This window comes from Elephantulus edwardii, unplaced genomic scaffold, assembly GCF_000299155.1.
Source record: "Elephantulus edwardii isolate Elephantulus edwardi_28Jun2011 unplaced genomic scaffold, EleEdw1.0 scaffold00016, whole genome shotgun sequence".
NCBI classification, from domain to species: domain Eukaryota; kingdom Metazoa; phylum Chordata; class Mammalia; order Macroscelidea; family Macroscelididae; genus Elephantulus; species Elephantulus edwardii.
This window is the reverse complement of record NW_006399766.1, coordinates 15,145,571-15,168,337: the sequence shown is the minus strand read 5'-3', so window position 1 is coordinate 15,168,337 and position 22,767 is coordinate 15,145,571. Positions and strand designations below refer to the sequence as shown.

Here is a 22,767-nt window from a genome sequence, read left to right as displayed (position 1 = left end):
CTGGCTGCTCAGGCCCATGGTGCCATTGGGGTGGGGGCAGGGGTGCGTGTTCGCGGCCGAGCCAGTCATGGCGGGGCTGGGGCGGGGCAGGAAGCTTGGGGCGTGTGGGCGAGCGGGCGCGGTGTTCTTCATGCCTCTCCCCACCGCCGCCGAAGCCGGAAAGTAGGCGAAGCGGCTGTTGCCCATGGGCCCGGGCCTCTGTCCGGTGGGCTTCATTACTTCAGAGCCTCTTCTGGGGAATGAAATGACGCTCGCTGCTGCGACGGTTGTCGCCTCAGTCCGTTTTCCATTCTCGAATGTTATTCTGTGACATATAACCCAGTCGCCCGGGCAGCCGCCAAAGTTCCAAATGTGTCCATTGGCCACCACGACAAACTATGTGTTGAACACGTCATTCAGGAGGCTGGGCTGTATGAGGAGGAGTGTGGCCTCAGGATTGGTGGAAGATCTATCAAGAATCTGCGTTATGCAGATGACACAACCCTGCTTGCTGAAACTGAGGAGGACCTCATGCACTTGCTGCAGAAGGTCAAGGACTAGAGCCTCCTAATATGGACTGAAGCTCAACATCAAGGAAGCAAAGATGCACACACCACTGGACCCACTGGACTAATTGGCAGCATCATGATGGATAGAGAAGAGATTGAGGTTGTTAACAGTTCCACAATCAACACCCTTTGCACCAGAAGTCAGGAAATAAAAAGATGAATTGCATTGGGTACATCTGCTGCCAGGGACCTCTCCACAGTCCTGAAGAGCAACAGTGTCATTCTAGAGGCCAAGCTGGGCCTGATCGAAGCCATGGTCTTCACAATTACTTGCTATGCATCAGACAGCTGGACAATGACTAAGGATGACAGAAGAAGAATAGATGTCTTTGAGTTGTGGTGCTGCATAAGAGTATTCAACATACTATGGACTGCCAAAAAAACCCACAAACAAACAAATAGGTCTTTCTTTTTCCTCCCATTTTTATTTATTTTAATAAACATTTACAGAGATTTTGGACTTCCATTCATTCATTGCTGTACTTTTCTCCCTGCCCACCCCTCCCCACCAGTTCACCCCTCTCTTTGAAAAGAAAAAGAAAAAAAAATTCCATCATTGGTATACAATTCCCCCATGCCCCACCCACCCACCGAGTACACTTCTCTATGCAACCTTAATTCTGGACTCCTGTGCTAACCATAATACTCAATCATATATTACCTCTAAACAGTTCTATCCCTCATCTATTTCAATAAAGTATACATAATTTATCCAGTTTTTTCTCAGTCTTACCCCAACCCTGATGTCAGTCCTGTTTTACAACAGTGGCACCATGCAGTATTTGTCCCTTTGTGACTGAGATATTTCACTCAGCATAATGTCCTCCAGGGTAACCCATTTTGAAGAATATTGCATGAGTTCCTTGAAAAACAAATAGGTCTTTCTTGTAGAGGGTTAAACCAACTTTCTCCTAGGAGGCTAGGATTTGGAAGCTCTGTCTCACGTACTTGGGGCATGTGGCCATTAGGGATCGGTCCTTGGAGAAGGTCATCATGCTTGGAAGAGTAGAGGGACAGTGTAGGAGAGAAAAACCCTGGACAAGATGGACTGATACAGTAACTAGAGCAATGAGGGTTGGTGTGTCAGCATTAGTGATACTGGCTCAGGACAGGGCTGGGTTCAGAGCTGGGTTTCAGGTAACTCAACAGCACATAACAGTAACAACTGAGAGGTTATCAATTCAAACCAACCAGCTGCTCTGTGAGTTAGAATGGACTCAGCAATTATGAATTTTACCTTGTTGATCCAGAACCACCACCATTCATGAGCTTTGAACATGCGAAATGAGGGCCATCATTCAGGGGTTCTGAGCTTCATTTCCTGCCACTTTGACATTTTGGGAACTCTTTTTTCCTCGAGGGAAAAAACTGAAATTAAGACTACATTATTTTCCACTTTCTTTCAGGAGTTAGACGTTTGAAGGCATTGGCATTACTGTAACCCTACAAGAAATAATACAGTCTTGGAGTTGTGGGCTGTAAGGCTTCAATTGTTCCAGACGACTTTCTTTTTGTAAGTGTCTTTGAGAAAGAAGACTTGGCAAGTGCTGAGCTTTGAACCTTAAGGGGAAGTGAAGCCAGGAACCTTGTTGTTGTGAGCTGAGTGGGGGCTTGGAGTTACAGGAAGAGGGTCAAGAATTTTGAGCTAACAGTTTCCCTTGCCCCGTGGCCTTCAGCTGCATGAATCACTGGTTTTAAAGACACAGTGTGAAATATTAAGACAAATTGTCCCCTTTTCCCCCTGTCAGGAAGGAAGACATATTAATTTAAATGTGGAATGTGACATTTGAAAATGTGAAGAGGCTTTTGGGGAGTAGCTGGACCTTTGAGTGAATCAGCTTCCTTTCACTGTCCCCACCCCCATGCGCCGCCTCCTCCTTCCCTTCTGTATCTTCTTCCAATAGTGACATGAATTCACTGACCTGACCTTCTGGAGGAAGGATTTTGGGAATGCCATTTCTTCAGCACCTCCACAAGGGCAACACTTCCAGAAGGACCAGGAAAGGCTGAAGGGACAGTTGTAGGCTCAAAGTCAGTCCACCAAGTCAGCCAAACATGAATTTTTGTCTTGGAGGCTGGGAACATTTAGGATCTGTACCTCTGGGAGCAGACGGCAGAACATTGACGCTAAACCTTACCCAGCAAAATCACCCTTTGCTGTGGTGGTGACCTGACCCTCGCAGGAGCCTGTACTCTGATGCCCAGCATTATCTGCTTCCGGTCCCTTCCCTCACTGTCCCTTTGTCCGGCCTGCACATCAGCACAAATCAGCCCTTGTGGCTTTTCTATCCCTAGTGTGTTTGCCTCTCACAGCAACAAATCTATCAATTGTTTCTTGAATTGTTTCTTTGGTGTGTTTGGAAGTGTTAACATTTTGACTTTTGCCACCATCACCGTTTGGCCCACCTTGACATGAGCTCCATAGAAGGCGACAGAAAGTGAGTGTAGACCCTGCTGAAGTCGGGCACACCCTCCCCCGCGCCACTCCAGTCACCTCCAATCATCTGTCTCTATTGCTCCTTAGGCTACCGTTATTATTTTCTCTCAGTTAGCTATGAAGTGACTCAAACATTTTAAATGCTTTGTTGACAACTTAACAGAAATCAAATTTCAACTCCTTAGATTTTAATTGAACTGTTGACATCCCAGGCCCACTAGTTCAAGTACTTGATGTTATTTTCCCATAAAGCCCAGTGCTGTCGAGTCAGTTCCAACTCAGAGCAATGCTGTATTGCATTTCTAAGGCTGTACATCTTTACAGGAGGGAACTATTCATCCTTCTCCCTCAGAACTACTGGTGGATTTGAACCACAGACATTTCAGTTGGATAGTTACAGTTTCTTGCCAGGTACCCTGGCATTCACTTCTTTTTGGGACAGGATTTCACGATCTTGGGGAAGTTACAGAGCCCTTATGGCACAGTGTTTAAAGCACATGGCTGTTAACTGCCTACATTGCCTAAATAGTCAGGCTTTGCCAGTCCCTGTGCTAACATTAGCTAGCTCTCTGGAACATTACAGGACTGGATAGTCCTGAACTTATTTTCATTAGTCTTCTCCAACACCCATGAAATCTGTGAGGAGGATTTGTGTATGGAGAGTGATGTCCAAGGGAAGAAATGATGCAAGTCCATGCAGAACAAATGAGACGAGGCTTTTGTGGCTTTTGAATCTAAGGGTTGACCTTTGAGAGATCAAAACGTTCCATGCCGGGGTGGGGGTCGGGGGGGGGAGAGAGATTTTTCTTTGTAAGGTGGATTTTGCTGCTCGTAGTGGACTTGGTTGTGAATTTGGTACATCAAAGCAAAAATCTCATCTCAGCAAATATGACAATCCCCCTTCTCTCCCTAAACAGGCGATTTTTGTAGAGAGAGAGAAAAAAAAATCTCAAAACATTAACATTGGGAAGCATCCTGGAGATCTACAGGTATGATATTCATATTAATATCACTCTGCCGATGCAGATACAATATCCTGTTTCAAGGTGAAAGACTGTATAATGAACAAGCAATGGTTCATTCAGCCTATTCTACCAAGCTGGCCTTGAGTAGCTGTTTGTGTACTGGAACTAGATTCCAATATCTGGAAGATATTAAAGCTCATATGCTTTCTAAACCGTGAAGTTATCAAATGCAGTACTCCATTTTGAAAGGTGAGGCTAGGACGGAACAGGAATGTTTCCAGTTTAGAGGCTAGAGACTCTAGATTGGCATCTGGCTCTCAGATCTGTCCTCCTCCTGACCTGGAATCTTAATGAAACACCTCTTCAGTCTGAATGGAGTCTTCTTGGGCCTGGGAGGGGCCCGTGAGTGCTGGTGTGTGGGCCTCCTAGAGAGAAGGTGTGGGCTTGGCTGAACTCTGGACATCCGCTTGTGCTTCTGGATCAAGAAGGAGACCTAGACTGGAAGGCTACAAATAAGGGGAGGCAGTGTGGCCTGCCGTAAGGGCAGTGAAGGGAGGATGGGGCTGCAGAGAAGCTGTGGGACCAGAGTATCTGGAGAAGATTTCTGAACCCCTGTCTTTTTTTACTTTTCTTTCTCTCTCCCTCCCTCTTCCACTCAGTCTCCCTCTACCTCCCTCTTTCTACCTCCACTTTGGGTTTTCAGACTTACGGACTTGTTAACATTCACTTATCTCATGATATGCTCCATGCTTCTTTTTTGGCCAAGTTGGCAAAAATACACAAAAGCCAACGATAGCCACATGTGTCTAGAATCAGCACTTCAGTTCACCGGTTATGCATTCTTTACACCCTGAGGTTTTGTGTTGTAGCCTTTTTGTAGGGCTGGTTGTACCTGTTTTTTGCCTCCTGGCTCCCCTACCCTTTGAGCTTAACCCAGAGGAGACACACTGAACACATGTACTCAGTGCCCATCAGTAGTAGTAACTCCTATCACAATTTCCTCTCTGTAAAGGCAGGGATGGCTTTCTGTCTTGATGAGCTTTGAATACAGGACAGACATCTGACTATCTCATCAGGCTGCTTGAAAGAGGCTTCACTGCGAATGTTCCAAGGACAGATCTAGGAGGAACTCATGAAGGAATCAGGCAGGAGAATAGCAGTGGGTAACGGTGGATGGAGATGTTGGAACTTTGTAGCATCAAGAGCTGTGGGCCTCAGGCCCCAGGACAAAGCCCACAAGAACTCTGGGCCTCTCAGCCTCGGGTGCTTTTGGTGACTTTGGTCTGGTGGTGGGTGGTGCTTCTTGCCAGCTAAATGCAAAGTTCTGAGTGGTGAGTAGTGGAAATGGATGTGGCCGAGACTGGGGTTTGTGGGGAGTCCTGGCACTGTCCCCGGGCCCACATGTTACAAACTCCCACAGAAATGTTCAGCCTCCCATGCCCAAGGAATAAGTGGAACCACACATCAACAGTCCTTTTGCCATATTTATTCACTGGAGTGATTCTTTTATAACAGACTTGGGCTTAAAGGTGTAAATAAAGCCAATTATTTAAGTTCACAATTGATTTTCATATATAAGTCATCAATATAGTTTTGATTAAATAATAAAAACAGCAGTCTGGAGTTCTGTGCCAGGCCATGGCAGTTATGTACTCAGCAAGACCTTTTGCTTTTCGGCAGCACCTAGATAAGGAAGCAGCTGTTAAGACCATGGCAGCTATCAACAAAGCTACCATTTTAGAGTCCTTAGCTATGCTCCAGACAGTGTGCAGAGGTGTTCACAAATGTTTTCTCATTCAGTGCTTCCAGTGAGGTATATTATTTTTAAATTTGTGAGGCATAAGAACAAACAGACATATCTTGGAGAAGGTGCAGCCAGAGTGCTCCTTGGAGGCACAGATGAGAAAGCTTCATTTCACATACTTTGGGCATGTTGCTAGGAGAGACTGTTTGCCGGAGTGGGACACGGTGTTTGGAAAGGGGGTGGAATGGTGAAGGAGAGGAAGACTCTGAGTCAGGTGAATTGACATAGTGACTGCAGCAATAGTTTCAAGTCCGTCAGAGATGGTGAGGATGGCTCAGGACATGACAGGGTTCAGATCTGTTGTTCATAGAGTTGCTATAAGTCATTCTCGACTCATTAGCATCTTACAGCGACCACAATATTGTACTATGAGATATATTATTTTTAGAGGTATTTTGTCAATATGGTTGAGTTGCCTCTGACTCACAGTGGCTAGAACTGCCGTATAGGAGTTTCTTGTCTGTAATCTTCACAGGAGCAGCTTTCTTGGTCTTTCTCATGGTGAGTTCCTGGGTGGGTTTGAACCACCAACCTTTCAGTAAGCTTGCTTTCAGAATTCTCAGTGCTCACTCAATGTGCTACCAGAACCCTTATACACATTACACATGTTATCTTAACATGATCATTTATCCACATGTGGGAATGTCCATTGAAGGGGAAAATGAGGCTCAGGGAGCTATTGGCCCAAAAGCCACAGCTGGTAAGACAGTCTTGAAACTCCAAAGTGGATCTAAAACAAAACAAAACAAAACAAAACAAAACAAAACAAAACAAAGCAAAACAATTGCCATGGAGTCAGTTCTGATTCTTGAGTACTCTATGAGCTTCAGAACAGAATTATGCTACATGGAGTTTGCTGTGCTGCAATCCTGAAGGCATGCAGTTCGAATCTACCAGTTGCTCTGTGGGAGAAGGATGGGCATTCTCCTCCTGTGTGTGATTAACTGCCTCAGAAAAGCTGCCGGAGGCTCAGCTATGGGTCGGTTTTGAGTCTATGATATACAACAATGATTTTTTTGCTGGAGTTTTCATCTGAGGTGCTTCTGGGTGGGCTCAAACCTTCACACTTTGGGTTACTAGCTGAATGAACAAGCTGCACCATTCAGACACTCCAAGACTGATGTTGTTGTAGTGTACTGTTGAGTCAGAACCGACCCATAGCTGACCCTCTTATGGGTTTTTAGAGGTAGTTAATAGCACCAGAGAAGACTGCCCATCTTTCCCTTGCCAAGACTGATGTAGCAAGATGTATATTCTGTAGTCTTTACATCGTGTGTGTGTCTGCACTTAGAGTGGTGCCCATTAGACTCTATGCCTCCCACTCGGCAGAGGTGAAGCCCGTCAGTTTACCAGAGGGAGAGCAGGAAACTAGGAAAGCAGGTGGAAGGTTGATGTCTCCTGGGAGACTAGGAGAACTGAAGAGAGGAAGCCCTAGCTTGCAGGTGAGCAGTGAGGGGAAGAAATAAAGAAACAGGCTGCTTAGGAAGTCAAATAGACAGTCTCGGGCCTCGAAGAGGATGAACGGAGCATCTTTCACTCAGAACTGTCCCATTTCCACGTTCTCTGAATTCCTTCCCGTGGCTGTGGTCAGGCAATTCCAGTGCACAGGGAAGCGGGTCACCTACGGGAGGAAGAAGCAGGTGGGCCAGGGCGGTTCAGCTCATTCAGAAGCTTGGAGCTTCTAGGGAAAGGGCCCTGGTGGCGCTGTGGTTAAAGCACCCAATCGTCAATGGGATGGCTTGGCAGTTCAGACCCACCAGCCTCTCTGTGAGAGAACAATGTTGTCATGTGCTCATGTACACACTACAGCCATGGAATCCCTGAAGGGATGGCTTCTGGGGTCACGAGGAGTCGGAATTGACAGCACTGGATGGGCTTAGGGGAGAATGCTAGATGAGGGGCATTTGGCGTCCTCCTGCTGCACCCTAGAACTGGGGCATCAGAGTGCACTTCGCCTGTTCCCGCTGCCTTTTGCAATGTTTAATTAGCTCCCCAGAAGTTAAGCAATGCAGCGAACAGCTGGGCTGCTCTGTTTTTCAAACCTGCGAGTTGATTTTGGAATGGAGGGCGGTTTTCCCAGGCAAGTGTTACTACTTTTTACAGTTTCCTCCTGTCTGAAGCCTAGGGAAGGCCAGCAGCTGGGGCCCGGCCACTGGGCCATGCACAGAGACCCCACACTGTGAGGACAGAGGAAAGATGCAGCCAATTTCCCCTTTCAATCAAAGCAACTGACAACTGAGTTAGCAGCATGCAGGCCTATATGTTAGCACCGCTGTGTGGTGTGGGGGTTTTGAGGCGTAAACAACCAGCGGATTCCAGAAATGACTGCTTTTTCACATCCTCAGGATTCTTCTTCTCCCTTCTCACTGGGTCAGCTCTCTGGCTTCAGCTTGTCCTCCTGTGGTTTCACTCACCCTCACCACCATTCCACACACACCTCGTTGGGAGTCAAGTCTCTAATTACATGTTGCGCAGGTACTTGGTATTACAAACAATGTTTTAATTGTCTTTGTGGAGGATAGGTATCAATTAAAATCTATAAACCCCTTAAGCCTCTAGAAAAGATCCACTTTACAGCTTAGCACTAATATTTACTCTAGAGAGGAAAACATCTTCTGTATTTATCTGATGTATCACTTTTGTTATCAATAAAAACAAAAGCCACCTGTTTAATTGTATCCCTTAGGTAGCCATTAAAAAAATCCTAGTGGGAATCCAAGCTTGCCAAAATGGGTCCACAGAGTAGCTGAGAAACATCTTTTGTTTAAAATCCTTTGAGGTGGTACACATTTAATACTTCCCTTTCCATTACGACTAATGCTCTGAGCTTCCCAAATGGTAAACACTCAAGGGCAGAAGTCCTCTGGGAGATTGGAGGCCCACAGCATGCAAGGGGCCAGAAAGCTAGCCACTTAAAGTGCTTTGCCCATGTGGGGTAAAGCAAAGAAGGAAATGGAGTCAGCCCTGTGGCGTGACACCATCCTGCTAGCCCGGGGCCCTGGGCTTGTTGGAAATTTGCTGCGTCATCCATCAGAGGCCAAGCCTGCCAAGTCCTCTTTTCACATCCAAAATGTTAATATTTCTTTCCCTCCTTTACCTCATAATCAATATTCAATTTTCAAGGCACTGAAACTAATCAAAGAATGTAAAATGAATGTAGCCCGAGAGAAGGGAGGGAGCAATAGCAAGCTGCGAATGGAGTTGAGAGAGAAAAGAGAACATTTGTAACCATAGGATGTTCTTCCTTGGGGCTAATTTCTACAGCACCCGTGAGCCAAGCTCCCGTGGTATGGGCTGCTGGGCTAGTCCTGTCAGACATTTCTAGGAACAATTGTCATTCTCCCAAATTCGAAACACAACTTCCTCTTAAGGGATTTCTGGGACACATGAAACTCACCTCTAGTTGATGAGGCTGATCTTTCCCTTAAGAATTCCACCACTGGGAATATACCCCAAAGAGATCAGAAATGTCACCCAAGCAGATATGTGCACTCCCATGTTTATTGCAGCTTTGTTCACAATTGCAAAGAGTTGGAAACAACCCAAGTGCCCATCAACAAACGAATGGATAGAGAAGCTGTGTTATATTCACACAATAGAATACTATTCTGCATTGAAAAACAAGGAATTCATGCAATATTATTCAAAATGGGTGACCCTGGAGGACATTATGCGGAGTGAAATATCTCAGTTACAAAAGGACAAATACTGCACAGTGCCACTGTTGTAAAACAGGAATGACGTCGGGGTTGGGAGGAGACTGAGAAAGATGGGATAAATAATGTATACTGCTTTGAAACAGATGGGGGAGAAAACTGTTTAAAAGGGATATGTGATTAAGTATTATTGTCATGATAGGAGTCCAGAATGAAGGCTCCACAGTGGAGTGGACTTGGAGGGAGGGATTGTATAACAATGAAAGAACTTTTCTTTTACTTTTCAAGAAGAAGAGTGATTTGGGGGGGGGGGGGGTGGGCAGGGGGAAAAGTACAACAATGAATGAATGGAAATTGAAAAAAAAAAAAAAAGAATTCTATGCTTGGCTCCAGTTCACAGCAAAGAACCAAGATGGTGCCTGATTTTCCTCTCGAATATTCAAAAAATAAACAATACCCAAAACTTATTACCATGTGGTGGATCCGGACCCATGTTGATGGCATGTGTCGCTGGGTAGAACTGCTCCATAGCTTTTGGTGTCTGTGAGCTTTATGTAAGTCGATGAGCAGGTCTTTCTTTTGGGTGATTTCTTTTGGGTGGGTGCAAATCGCTGACCTTTAATCCTCAACTACTAACCATTTGTGCCGCTCAAGGGCCTGTTAGGGCAAAGAGATAAAGACTGTTAGACTCAAGCACATTAAAGTGCTCATATCGCCAGTACCTGGCAGAGTAAAAGGTGGCTTGGCAAGAAGGGAAAAGATGCTATTCTATTAATTCATTTAACAAACATTTGCTGAGCATTTGCTCTGGGTCAGGCCTCTTACTAAGTTCTGGGGATACAGGGATGAGAAAATCCTTGCCCTTGAGGACATCACTGTCAGCAAGGGAAGAAAAGTAAACAGGGACTTGTAAAAACCCTGGGAAGTGCTGTGATGCAGGGAGTGGGAGTGGGGGGTGGGATGGGTGCTTGCAACATCAGAGCTGCATGATGGGAAGTGGATTCCGAGATTTGTCCCCATTGGACTTGACATCAGCCTAGAGGTAAACACTTTCCTTCTAAAACGATTTTATTTCAACAATGTCAACTTTTTATTATGCTAACCTAAAATATATATTCTGTAGAGGTTGCCTGAACCTTCCCCACCACCTTTAAAATAGCTAACTATGTTTTGACATGCTTCAGGGGGTACTTTTATAAAGAAGCATGGATAGGACAATACTGGAATACATCAGTGTGCTGTGAAGCCTGACTCGGCAATACACAAACAACTGTACCTTAAAACAGAGAAAGAAAAGCAAAATGCAAAACCTCTCTAAGCACAAAGCCATAGCATAGGACAGTGGAACAAGCACTGGCTTATAGGGAGAAGCCAAAAGCAGACTTCTCTGCTGAGTCACCCCAGGAGGTCCCTGCTCCTCTGTGGACCTCAATTTCTTAATTTGCAGTATGGACTGAGTGGTGTTGGACTAGCATAGCAATCTCTGAGTTTCTTTCACTTGCTGAAAACTTGGAATTTTCTGGCACTGCTGCGTCCTTTTGAATTCCACACTGTTGTTAGGTGCCGTCGAGTCACTTATGATTCACAGTGGCTCTGTGAACAATAGATCAGAGCCTTGCCCTGTCATATTGCATCATTCAGAATTGCACACTGCAGAGTGCATCAGGTGTCCCTTGGGTGTGTCTTTTTGCATGCTCTGGGCAGCATCTCCTGGAAGCACGAAGGATTGAGGTGTAGGAGGTGTACCCTTCCCTGCCTTGTGGGTGAACATTGCCCTTTCACTTCTCCAATCTAGCTTTCTTCTGGAACTTTCCCTAGGAAGCGGCACTTTCCTTTTAGTAGGTGGCCAACTGGAATTTTGTACTGGGATAAGCTCTTCTTTTAGAAGAGCAGATGAGAAAGTTCCTCTTCTTCCCTCTACTAACCTCCTCTGTATGCAGGCAGATATGTTTGATGTGCACGCACACGTATCCATATGCATGCACATACCTCACAACCATTGCCAGAGGGGCGAATTGGTCCCAAAGCCCCATTTTCACACAAACTCTCAAAATAATAGTTATGCTTTACAGTGAGGTAGTAAATGGCTTTCTACTCTCTTTCCCCCATTTCAGACAAGAGCTGAAGCCCAGAATTCCAACCATTATAGTGGTCTTGGCATCTGCACTTAATCAGTACAAAGGCCTCAGCTTTTCATCTACCTTGGAAAATATAAGGGGTTTGGGATTATGCCTGCCACCTCTGTGGCTTTGTCTTAAGTTTAATAATACTTTCTCTCTTCAATTATGGAAAACTCTGGTAGCATAGGGAGTAAGGAACTGGGCTGCCAACTGCTAGGCACGTGGTTTGAATCCACCATCTGCGTTGAGGGAGAAAGATGAGAAATCTCCTCTTGTGTTATTTACTGCCACTGAAAACTCACTGGGGCACTAGCTATGAATTGCCTCTGATTCAATGGTAATGAATTTTTCTTTTTAATTTGAGTTGTGGTACTAGAGAAGAGTCTTGAACATACCATTGCACCACCGAGAGAACAAACAGATTTCTCTTGGAGAGAGTAAAACCAAGTCTCTCTTTGGAGGCAAGGATTTTGAAGCTACATCTCACATACTTTGGGAATGGGGCCAGGCGGGAGTAGTCCTTGGAAAAAGACATCATGCTTGGAAGGGTGGAGGGACACACAGCACAGGAGAGGAAGACCTTGGATGAGATGGATTGATAGAATAACTGGGATAATGGGAGTAGGTGTGTTGAGGCAGTGAGACTGGCTCAGGATAGGACAGGCTTCAGAGCTGTATATATAGGGTTGCTATGAGTCACAGGCAACTTGATGACACATAACAATGAAAAAATCCACTAAGGAACCTTGGTGACATACTGCATGGCATATGGGACTGCTAATTGCAAAGTCAGAGGTTCAAGGTCATCAGCTGCCCCAGGGGAGAAAGACTGTCCCCTCATGAAGATTTACAGCCTCAGCAACCCTATGGAGGGGTGCCATATGTTGGAATCAACTCAAAGGCTGTGGGTTTGATGGGGTGTTTTTTTCTTCATCTACCACTTATTTGCTATAATGGAGAACAGACATGACAGATTAATTGAATATTCAGGTTTTTTGAGATTTGGTGGCTACAGAAGTCTTGGAGTTACTCTTAGTCCTTTGAATTGAGCCCAGTACCCTTCTTCAGTGAGGAAGCTCTGGTGTCCTAGTGGTAGGAAATTGTGCTTGTAATCCTAAAGGCACAGAGTTTGAAACTACCATCTGCCTGATTAACTAACTGCCTCTGAAAATTTGCCAGAGGGTCAGCGATGTGTGGATTCCAACTTGATGGAACACAACAACAACAACAACTACAACAAGAACCCTTCTTCAGTCAGGGATTCACTTCCATCCCCAGAATCCAGTGATTTGTGACCAGCAGGTGGGCTGCTCAGGGGACACCAGCGGTTCCAGCTCCAGGAGTCTAAAGTGCAGTGTGTTCGCAAATCCACCCCTTCATCTCTGCCCTGCATTTTCCTTTCCTTCCTCTGATTTTAGCACTTGGGTGTACTTTAAGTGCTCAGCTTTTTAAAAGTAGACTCATAGGAAGAGTAAAGCGTGGCAGAGAATCACCCTCCTGCTGACAAAATGGGAGCTAATTGCCTCCCAGGGATCCTGGCCTCTCTTGTCCCTTTAAGAGACCATAACAGCTCTGTTGCCTTTGCTCCATAGTCAGGGGCTGCGTCTGTGGTCTTAGTGCCATGCGCCTCACTTGCCATTGAAGGCCTGTTGACTTTAATAGTGACCATCTGGCCCTCCGCCGCCAAAGATGTCTCAGCGAAGGCCCATTTCCTGAATGGACCGTTATTTCTTTCAGTGCCTCCCTGTTGTTCAGACCTGAGCACTGCATTTTACGTGCAAGGCATTGAAAGCACAAGTGAAAGTCCTCCTGAAAGCGTTTCCGGCCCGTTTACCAATTCGTAGGTGATTGCCACTTTCTTCACAATCAGGGTAGTCCTATTGAAAACCTGTGGGGTGTACTTAGAGTGACCCTTGGCCAGGCCAAGTCCAGGGCCCATCAAGCAAAGTGGGAGTTCAAAAGGGTGAAAATGGTATCCAAGAAGAAGGAGGCATTCGATAGGTGAGCTGGGAAGTATTTGTCTTAATAAGCTTTTGTAAATCGAACAAGCGTATGTTCAGTGAGATTTGCTTATCTAGAGGCAGCCAGTGTCTGCCCAGCAGAGGGGTATTGTGAAAAGGTTCTTAGAACTGTGTCTCACGCTTGGCCCAATCTTGCCTCTGTCATCTCCCTTTCTCCTGAGTGTGTTCAATGCTTGGATCATTTCTTTCAAATAATACCAACTGATGGTCAGGAAGGGCTTTCTGCCAGGCTTAGGGCCATATGTTTCACTCATATGTTCCAGAGGAGAAAACTGAGGCCCAAACGCTAAGCTGGTTATGGTCACACAACCAGGAAGTCTCAACTCAGACCTGAGGTTTCAGGTCTCTTTGACTTTGAGGCCTTGGCTTTTCATGTCGCCACTCAACGTTTTGGAAGTCCAGCAAGAGAGGAGAGTTGCCAGAACTGCTTCAGCAAAGGATGTATCAAGGCCTCTCCCCACAAAAAGCTTTGAGAATGGACATAGGAGCCGCTGTGGGCCCCAAACAACCAGCAAGATGTGCATGCGCAGCTCTTGTACTCAATGGAGGAATACAGATCTCTTGTCCACATTTCTCCACTTTCATCCAGCCCCTAGTAACACGGTCATGAGGGGTTGGAGCGATGCAAGGCTGGCATTGTGACATCCTCAGAAAGCCACCATTGTCATCTCCTCTTTTCCATTTTCAGTGAAGTGGAAGACAAGAGTTGGCAAGCTTAGGAGAGGAAGTTGGACGCACTGAAGACAGATTCCCCACTTATCCCAGTTTAACTAATTACTTTTTCTTTGGTCCTTCTATGAATTCCACTTCCTGTAGGGTTTAAAGGGACTTACTTCTAGAGATGTACTTCCAAGGTGAACACTCATACACACCAGAGAAGATGCCAGTCCTCAAAGGCTCCCAGCACCCAGCACCCTGGAGCAAGAGAAGGGACTTTGAGCTAAGTGCCAAAAGTTCTGCGATTGAACTCGGCTCCTACCATGCATGAGATGCTTGAGTGTGGGCAAGCCTTTTTAAGGACAGCTTCCATATCTGCACAGTGGAAGTCTTAATCCTTTGTCAGAACACATTCCTGGGTCATCTACGGTAAAGATTAGATGGGAAGATAGATGTTTGTTTCCAGAAGTCAGAAGCTCTATATAAATTTAAGTGATGGTGAGAAATTTTGGAAGGGGTGGTCACACGGCTGGCATGATTTTTCAGAAGAGAGGAAGTTGGTCCTTTCCTCCCACATTGGTGGAAAATATTCTTTGTCCTTAAAGCACATTCCCAGAGCAGAAGGAAGCCTTTAGCCAAGCCCAAGCACTGCATTTCTGATAGGAGAGCTAGTTTGAGATTTAAATGAACCCTGTCTCTCAAGATGCAGCTTTGCATCTATTTTGCATTCAGATTTATTTATCTAGAGACAAAATTGTGTGTTCTTTAATTCCACTCACAGCATATGCAAGCAGATCAAATGAGGTGCTGATCCAGCAAAACGGCAAGTAGCCTTTTGCTTCCTTGAAATTGCTAATTTTACAAATGGCAGAGTGTTGAAACGTGGCACGGAATATCTATTTTACTAGAATCTGGCAACATGGGCACATATGGTCTTGTCAAGAATAAATCAAACACAATTCCAGGATTATAATTAAGGAGTTGAAATTCCAAAAGGAATAGTTTAACATGAACAAAGTTAGATTGAGATTGCTTTTTCTTGGTTTCCTCACAGGCTCCCTCCTTGGCATGGTATTGAGAATGTAAGTACTTGGAGTTCTTGCACTGAAAAATGCTCAATTATAAAACATGGGGCATTCTCACTTAGGTGCTAATTTGACATATACACACCGTTCTTGTGTGATGCCTTTGAGTCGATCAGGATCCGTAGCAAACTCTATGAACAACAGATCTGAACCTTACCGTGCCATTGTCGGTTGAGCATTTCTGTCATGTCCAAGCACGCTATTGTTGCCTCGTTGAGGATCTTATTCTCATTCTCTGACCCTTTACCTTCTTAACATGTTGCCGCACACTTTTAAATTGATGCCTGTGCTTAGAAACACATTTTTTTTAATTGTTTATGACTGCCGTATGAAATTGAACGTACAAATGATAGTCCTTTTTTCAATTAATTAAAATGTGAAGGACGGCTATAGCGGTCATTTGCAACAGCGTGTTAAAACATTCTTAGGGTTCTCTGTATAATGTAATGCAAAAGGATCAGGCAGATTATTGGTTTTGGTAGACGCCAGTTGAGTATGACTCACAGTGATCCTGTGAATGACAGGTCTGAACCCTGCCCTATGCTGCGCCACCCTCACCATCTCTGATATGTTCGAGTCTATTCTTAGAGCCACTGTGTCAGTCTATCTCATTGAGGGTCTACCTCTCTTTCACTGACCCTCCACCTTTCCAAACATGTCCAAAGTGTGGGAGATGAAGTTTAGCCATCCTTGCCTCTAAGAAGCACTCTGGATGCATTTACTTCAAGACATACTGTTTGTTCTTTCGCCAGTCCATGGGATATTCAGTACTCTTCTGCAACACTGCAGCTCAAGGCATCGATTCTTCTACCATCCTTATTCAGTATCTCAAATACACAGCAGGTGATTGAAAAGGCTATGGCTTCAACCAGACACCCTTTAGTCTTCAAACTGACATTATTGCTTTCCAATTTTTTTGAGAAGTTGCTGGCAGCAGACTTTCCCCAATGCAATCATACATCTCCTGGCTGCTGGTACCAAGGGTGTTGATTGTGGATCCAAGTAAAATGAAATTCTTCACTTCACTCTTTTCTCTGTCTGTAATAATGTTGCCTATTGGTCCAGTGATGAGAATTTTTGTTTTCTTGATGTCAAGAACTACTCCATAGTGAAGGCTGTATAGTCTTTGACCTTCTGCAGCAAGTATTTCAAGTCTTCCTCACTTTTAACTTAAGGTTGTGTTATTTATATATCACAGGTTGTTGGTGAACCTTCTTCTGATCTTGATGCCACATTCTTCCTAGAATCTAGCTTCTTGAATGATCTGTTCAATATACAGGTTGAATAGATATGTAGAAAGGATACAACTCTGACACATACCTTTTTAAAATTTTAAACCATGTAGTGTTCTGTGTGGATCATAACAAACTGTGGCTGACTCTGAGAAGAATGGGAATCCCAGAACATTTAATTGTGCTAATGTGAAACCCATACTTGGACCAAGAGGCAGTAGTCAGAACAGAGCAGGGTAACACTGCATGGTTCAAAATTGGGAAGGGTGTACGCCAGGGATGCATCCTGTCTCCATGCCTTTTCAACATTTATGCAGAGCAGATTATCCGAGAGGCTGGGCTCTATGAGGAGAATTGTGGCATCAGGATTGGTGGAAGATCTATTAACAATCTGTGTTATGCAGATGACACAATCCTGCTTGCTGAAACTGAGGAGGACCTCATGCACTTGCTGTGAAGGGTCAAGGACTGCAGCCTTCAGTATGGACTGAGGCTCAATGTCAAGAAGACAAAGATTCTCACCACTGGACCAATTGGCAGCGTCAGGATGGATGGCGAAGAGATTGAGATTGTTCACAGCTTCAGTTTGCTCGGCTCCACAGTCAACACTCTTGGCACCAGCAGTCAGGAAATCAAAAAGCGTATCGCGATGGGAAAGTCTGCTGTTAGGGACCTCTCTAAAGTACTCAGGAGCAGTGGTTTCTCTCTGGAGACTAAGGTGCGCCTGATACAGGCCATGGTCTTTGCAATCGCTTGTTATGCATCAGAGAGTTGGACAATGACTAGGGAGGACAGAAGGAGAGTGGATGCTTTTGAGCTGTGGTGCTGGAGAAGAGTACTGAATGGACTGCCAGGAAAACAAACAGATTCATCTTGGAGAGGATTAAACCAAGCTACTCCTTGGAGGCAAGGATTCTGGGGCTTTGTCTGACATACTTTGGACATGTTGCCAGAAGGGACGGGTCCTTGGAGAGGGACATCATGCTTGGGAGGGTGGAGGGACAGCGCAGGAGGGGAAGACCCTCTTATGAGATGGATTGATTCGGTGACTGGGGTAATCGGGATGGGTGTTGTCAGAGGCAGTGTGGTTGGCGCAGGATAGAGCAGGGTTTAGGGCTGTTGTGCATAGGGTCGCTATGAGTTGCAAACGACTCGACGGCACATAACAACAACAACAACAACAAGTGTTCTCTTGCTCTGTTTGGATAATAGCTTCTTGGTCTAGGTGTTAATTTTTCATGAGCATAATTAAATGTTTTGGGATTCCCATTTTTCTCAATCTTTGCTATAATTTGTTATGATCCACACAGTCAAATGACTTTGCATATTTAATGTTTGACATGAGGCATACATAGGTCATGACAAATGCTCCCGCATAGACTAAAATTCTGACCAACTCCTAAGTAGGCCCACTAAGATGAAAGTGGAAGGAGGAATTATTATGGATGGGGATCTTTCTAACTCACTCTCAATATTCTTTCTGTCTAAGACCAGGGGGTCACATCTTCTTATCTGTAACATCAACATCTAGTATAGGGCAATACATTTGATTTGGAGATTTTTTTTTGTCCGATCATCCATTTGAATCTCATTTTGAATCCAGAATAACTTCACATCTATACAAAAAACACATATCAGAACATAATTTCCTGTGATTTTCATTTTAAAAGTGTAGGACAGGCTACTGGCATCTTCAGTTTCTTCAACTCTCCCTGCTTGATGGTGGTAGGAACATAAAACAGTGCAGCTAGTTTGGAAAGAGTAGACAGTTCTTCAAAAAGTTAAACAGAGATACTATATGACACAGCAGTTCACTTCCTACCTATATAACCAAGATAAATGAAGACACATGCCTACAGAAGAATTTGTCCATAAGTGTTCATATCAGCATGATTCATCAACTGAACACGTTGCTATCAAGTCAGAACTGACTCATAGCTGACGTTCTTGCAGGTTTTCAGAGGCTGTAAATCACATGGGAGATTGTCCATCTTTCTCTTGCATAGTCATCGCCGTATTTGAACCAGCAGCAATTGGATTGGCAGTTCAACTCCCACTAGGCCACGAGCACTACCTGCATTATTCATAATAGCCCACAAGAGTGGAACTCCAAATAATCATCAACTGAAAAATGGATAAAACAGTTTATTTTATCTATAGTAAGGTTGCTGTGAGTTGAGCTGATTCCGTGACAGCTAGCAACAACAGTATCCATACAATAGAATATTATCAGCAAGAAGAATGAGTGAAGTACTGTTACAAAAGGCTGCAAATGGACGAACCTTGAAAATGTTAAGAAAAATAAGTGAATTCCTAAAGACCACATATTGTATGAACTCATACGAACTGTGCAAAAAGGGCAAATATATAGACGTAGGAAGCAGAGTAGTAGGATAGAGAAATGGAGAAAGCTTACTAATGGGCATGGCATGAAGATTCTTTTTTGGGATACTGAAAATATTCAAAATTGTTGAGTAGTTTTCACAGCTATGTAAGTACATTAAGTGCACCAAATTGTATGTTTTAACTGTGTGAATTGCATAGTTTGTGAATACTATCTCAGTAACACTTTTATGAAAGAAGGTTTCCACAGATAATTCTGATGTACACTACCAGCTCAGAAGCCTGGCTGGTGTAGTTCAATCTCAAGCTCAGTTTTGGCTCCTAACCCTTTTCTCTTCCTAATTCTTAGGACCTCGAGAGTCCCCCAAGCCCGGCTTATTCCTCCTTACCTCTCAGTTCTTTGACCCAGAGCTAAGACTTCTCTGGAAGAGAACTGATGCCATGATGGAAAGGGGGAGGGAAAAATAAAAGTAATTTCAAGTTGTGTCTGCAGATAAACACCTCTCCCACTGTGAGACTCAGTTGTTCCCACCCTTATGTTTTCCCAGGGTTTTGCAATGCCTACATCAATCAGGTTATTGCTTTGTGAGGTTGAAATGGCTCCATAGCCTGCATATTGTTCTTTCACCAGAATACAGTGATTCTATTAACAAAGCCAGCTGCTACAAAATCATTTTTGTGTTTTATGTAGCAAATCATAACTTTCAAGAAAACAAAGGAGTAGAGATCTTTTTCATTCTGGTTTTTAACATGAAAAACTTAAAACATTGAAGTTTCATTGTCTCCTGCTTCTGCTTATTTAATTCATTCATGACCTAATTCTTTTATGCTTTGAGGGGTTTTTGTTGATAATGTGTGTTGAATCAAAGGGAAAGATGGTTTTGGAGGTAATAAGGATTTGTATACAATTAGGTGGGACACATATGTCCCAAGTAAACTCTGTTGGTAAGGTTGATGGAATGAGTCCTGTTTCTTCAGCTTCACAGTTACACAGGTGCCTGCCAAGTGACAGCATACACAACACCTAGGTTAGCAACTTTCCTGTGAGATGGAAAATACTGGGCAATTTATCTCCCACAGAGCATGAAAGGGTTAAAGAAAGGAAAAGGAAAATGTTCTTGCTCATTCAATCTTCAGACTACTTCCAATTTCTTACTTTAAAAGGAACCAGTCCAAAGCAAGAAAATGTTATTTTGACAACTGAAAGAGAAAATACTATTTTTATAGACTTGATGGTGATTTCAAACCATCTTTGTGAATATAAATACCTTTTGTTAAAACCTCATCAATAAGCACATACCCCTAGGAAGCTCACATTGTGATTGAAATTATGAAGGAGATGCTAAAGGCCTGTGCCAGAAAGCTTGTCTTTAATTCAGCTAAGAAGGATTTATTCAGCAGTTACAGATTGACTGTGGTACCAAGAATTTAGGATTTTCTTTTTTCCATAATAAAATATAGTCTACTTATAACATTTCCCCTCCAGAGTAGTTTCCTGAATATATTTTTAAAATACTATATAATTATCAATGATATTCCCCATTTCTTTACTTTGAATTTTAATATATCTTAATATTAAATTTCTTTGTTAGCATATGTTATAATAATTTAAACAAACAAAAAACCACTCCACCCCAATATATGTTTGTTTTTGTATGATCTCACTTTTAAAAGGTAAGAATAGATATGTACAGGAACCAACATTCATTGGTGGTCACCAGACAGGTAGGAAGGAAGCATGAGAGAAGAAATCACTCTGATCTTCTGTGGATTTTCAGAGATTTTACAGCACATGAAAGGAGATTGCCCATCTTTCTCCTGTGGAGCTGTTGATGGATGGGAACTACCATGGCCTTTGAGAAAGCAGCGTTAACTCCTTGAAGATTACACCACCAGAGCTCTGTCTCTTGAGAGTAGACAGTTGTTAATTTTGGTGATGGAAAAGGATGGATATGCGGGTGAAGGGCACCCAGCTTGACTGGGTAAATGATGCCACAGTGTCAGGAGTAGTTGAATTGGTAACTCAACAAGAGGGCATTTCATAACTGAAAAGTCCCTGGTCTTTGTGAAGTTTAAGACGTTGATCCAAGTCCCTGGTTGGAAATGTCATCATATATCTTCTTTTGTCATTGTTGCTGCAGTGGTTTTTTTTGTTAGTTTGCATATCATTCATACACATTATGTTTGTACATATACTTTGTGTTGGCATCCACTTCCTAAACAACATGCCTCCAGAAACTCTATGAACTTTGATCTATGTCGATAGTTGTAGAGGGACTACAGGCCTTTTGTTCATTAGGGTCACTATGAGTCATGCTTGAATCGAAGGCAATCAACAACAAAGACAACAACGCCTATTTTCACCTTGTCTTTTCAAGGTCCCCATTGGACCTTTCCCATTACTTCTTCCCCCCTTCGCCCACTAACCTCTGCTATCCCAGTGATTTTTTTATTCTCTGTTGCCTTTATATGTCTTCCTTCTCATATTTTCCTTCTGAACATGTACACATATTTTACTTAGTTTTCCTCCTATTTTCACAGTAGTGGTCTTATGTAATATTTGTCTTTATGTGATTGAGATGTTTTACTCAGCAAAATGCTCTCAAGACTCTCCCATGTTATACAGTATTTTATGAATTTGTTGTTCCTTAGTGCTGCATAGTATTCTTTTGTGTACCAGTTTCTCAGTCCATTCATTTGTTGATGAGTATTTGGGCTGTTTCCATTTTCTTGCTATTGTGAGTAACACTGCAGTGAATATAGGCGTACAAATTTCCATCCGTCTCTCAGTTCTGATTTTCTTGGGGTATATTCCTAGTGGTAGAATAGCTAGGTCATATGAAATCTGTATGTTCAAGTTCTTTGGGGTTTTTTTTTCTTGTGATTAAGAAATGGCCAACTGCCTTCCAGAGTGGTTATTCCATTTTACAACCCCAACAGCAGTTAATTAGAGTTCCAATCTTTCCACATCCTCTCCAACATTTATTTTTTTGCTGTTTTGTTGAACTTTACTACTGCTGCTGGAGTAAGGTGATATCTCATTGTTGTTTTGATTTGCATCTCTTTTCTTGCTAGTGATTTTGAACATTTCCTCATGTGTTTCTTGGCCATCTGAATGTCCTCTTTTGTGAAGAGTATTTTCACGTCATTTTGCTCATTTTGTAATTGGGTTATCAGTTTTTTTTCTTAGAGTGGTCCTGCAGTAGACTTTGGTCATGAGACCTTTATGTGAAGTATTATTGCCAACAGTTTTTTCCAGATATGAGACCTTTCTTTTTACTATTCTGGGGAAATTTTTCGATGCACACAGAGATCTGATTTTAATAAAGTTCCATTTGTCGATCTTCTGCAAGTTGTGCACTTTTTGCTATATTCACAAGCCTATTTATGCTGTAGGCCATGGCTTCAAATTTTGTTCCCATTTTGTCTCTCATGGTCTTTATGGTTTTAGGTTTTACCCCAGGTGTGTTTTCCCCTTTGAGTTGGTTTTTGTGTATGTGTGAGATGAAGATCCTGTTTCAGGTTTTTTGTAGGCAGATATCCAGTTTTACCAACACCATTTGTTTAAAAGGCTGTCATTTCCTCATTTAATGTATTTTACTATCTTGTCAAATAACTAGTTGACCACAGGTTGATGGCCTGATTTCTGTATTCTCATTTCTATTCCATTAATCTATATGCCTGCCATACCAATACCATGCTGGATTTTTTTTCATAAGATTATACTTTTTTTCTTTTTTATTTTTTTTTACAGAGGTTTTGGATTTCCATTCATTCATTGCCTCAATTTTCTCCCTGTCCACCCCTCCCCACCAGCTCGCTTCCCCCTCCGAAGAGAGAAAAAAAAAAAAAGAAAAAAATTCCTTCATTAGTATACAATTCCCATGTCCCTTCCCCCC

General features: G+C 43.4%; 1 protein-coding gene across 2 annotated transcripts in view; it reads left to right on the top strand.

The window, feature by feature from the left end:
• The window catches only part of LOC102871282 (heparan-sulfate 6-O-sulfotransferase 2-like), a 441,911-nt gene that overhangs the window by 175,689 nt on the left and 243,455 nt on the right, over positions 1–22,767 (top strand). The window lies entirely within an intron of this gene.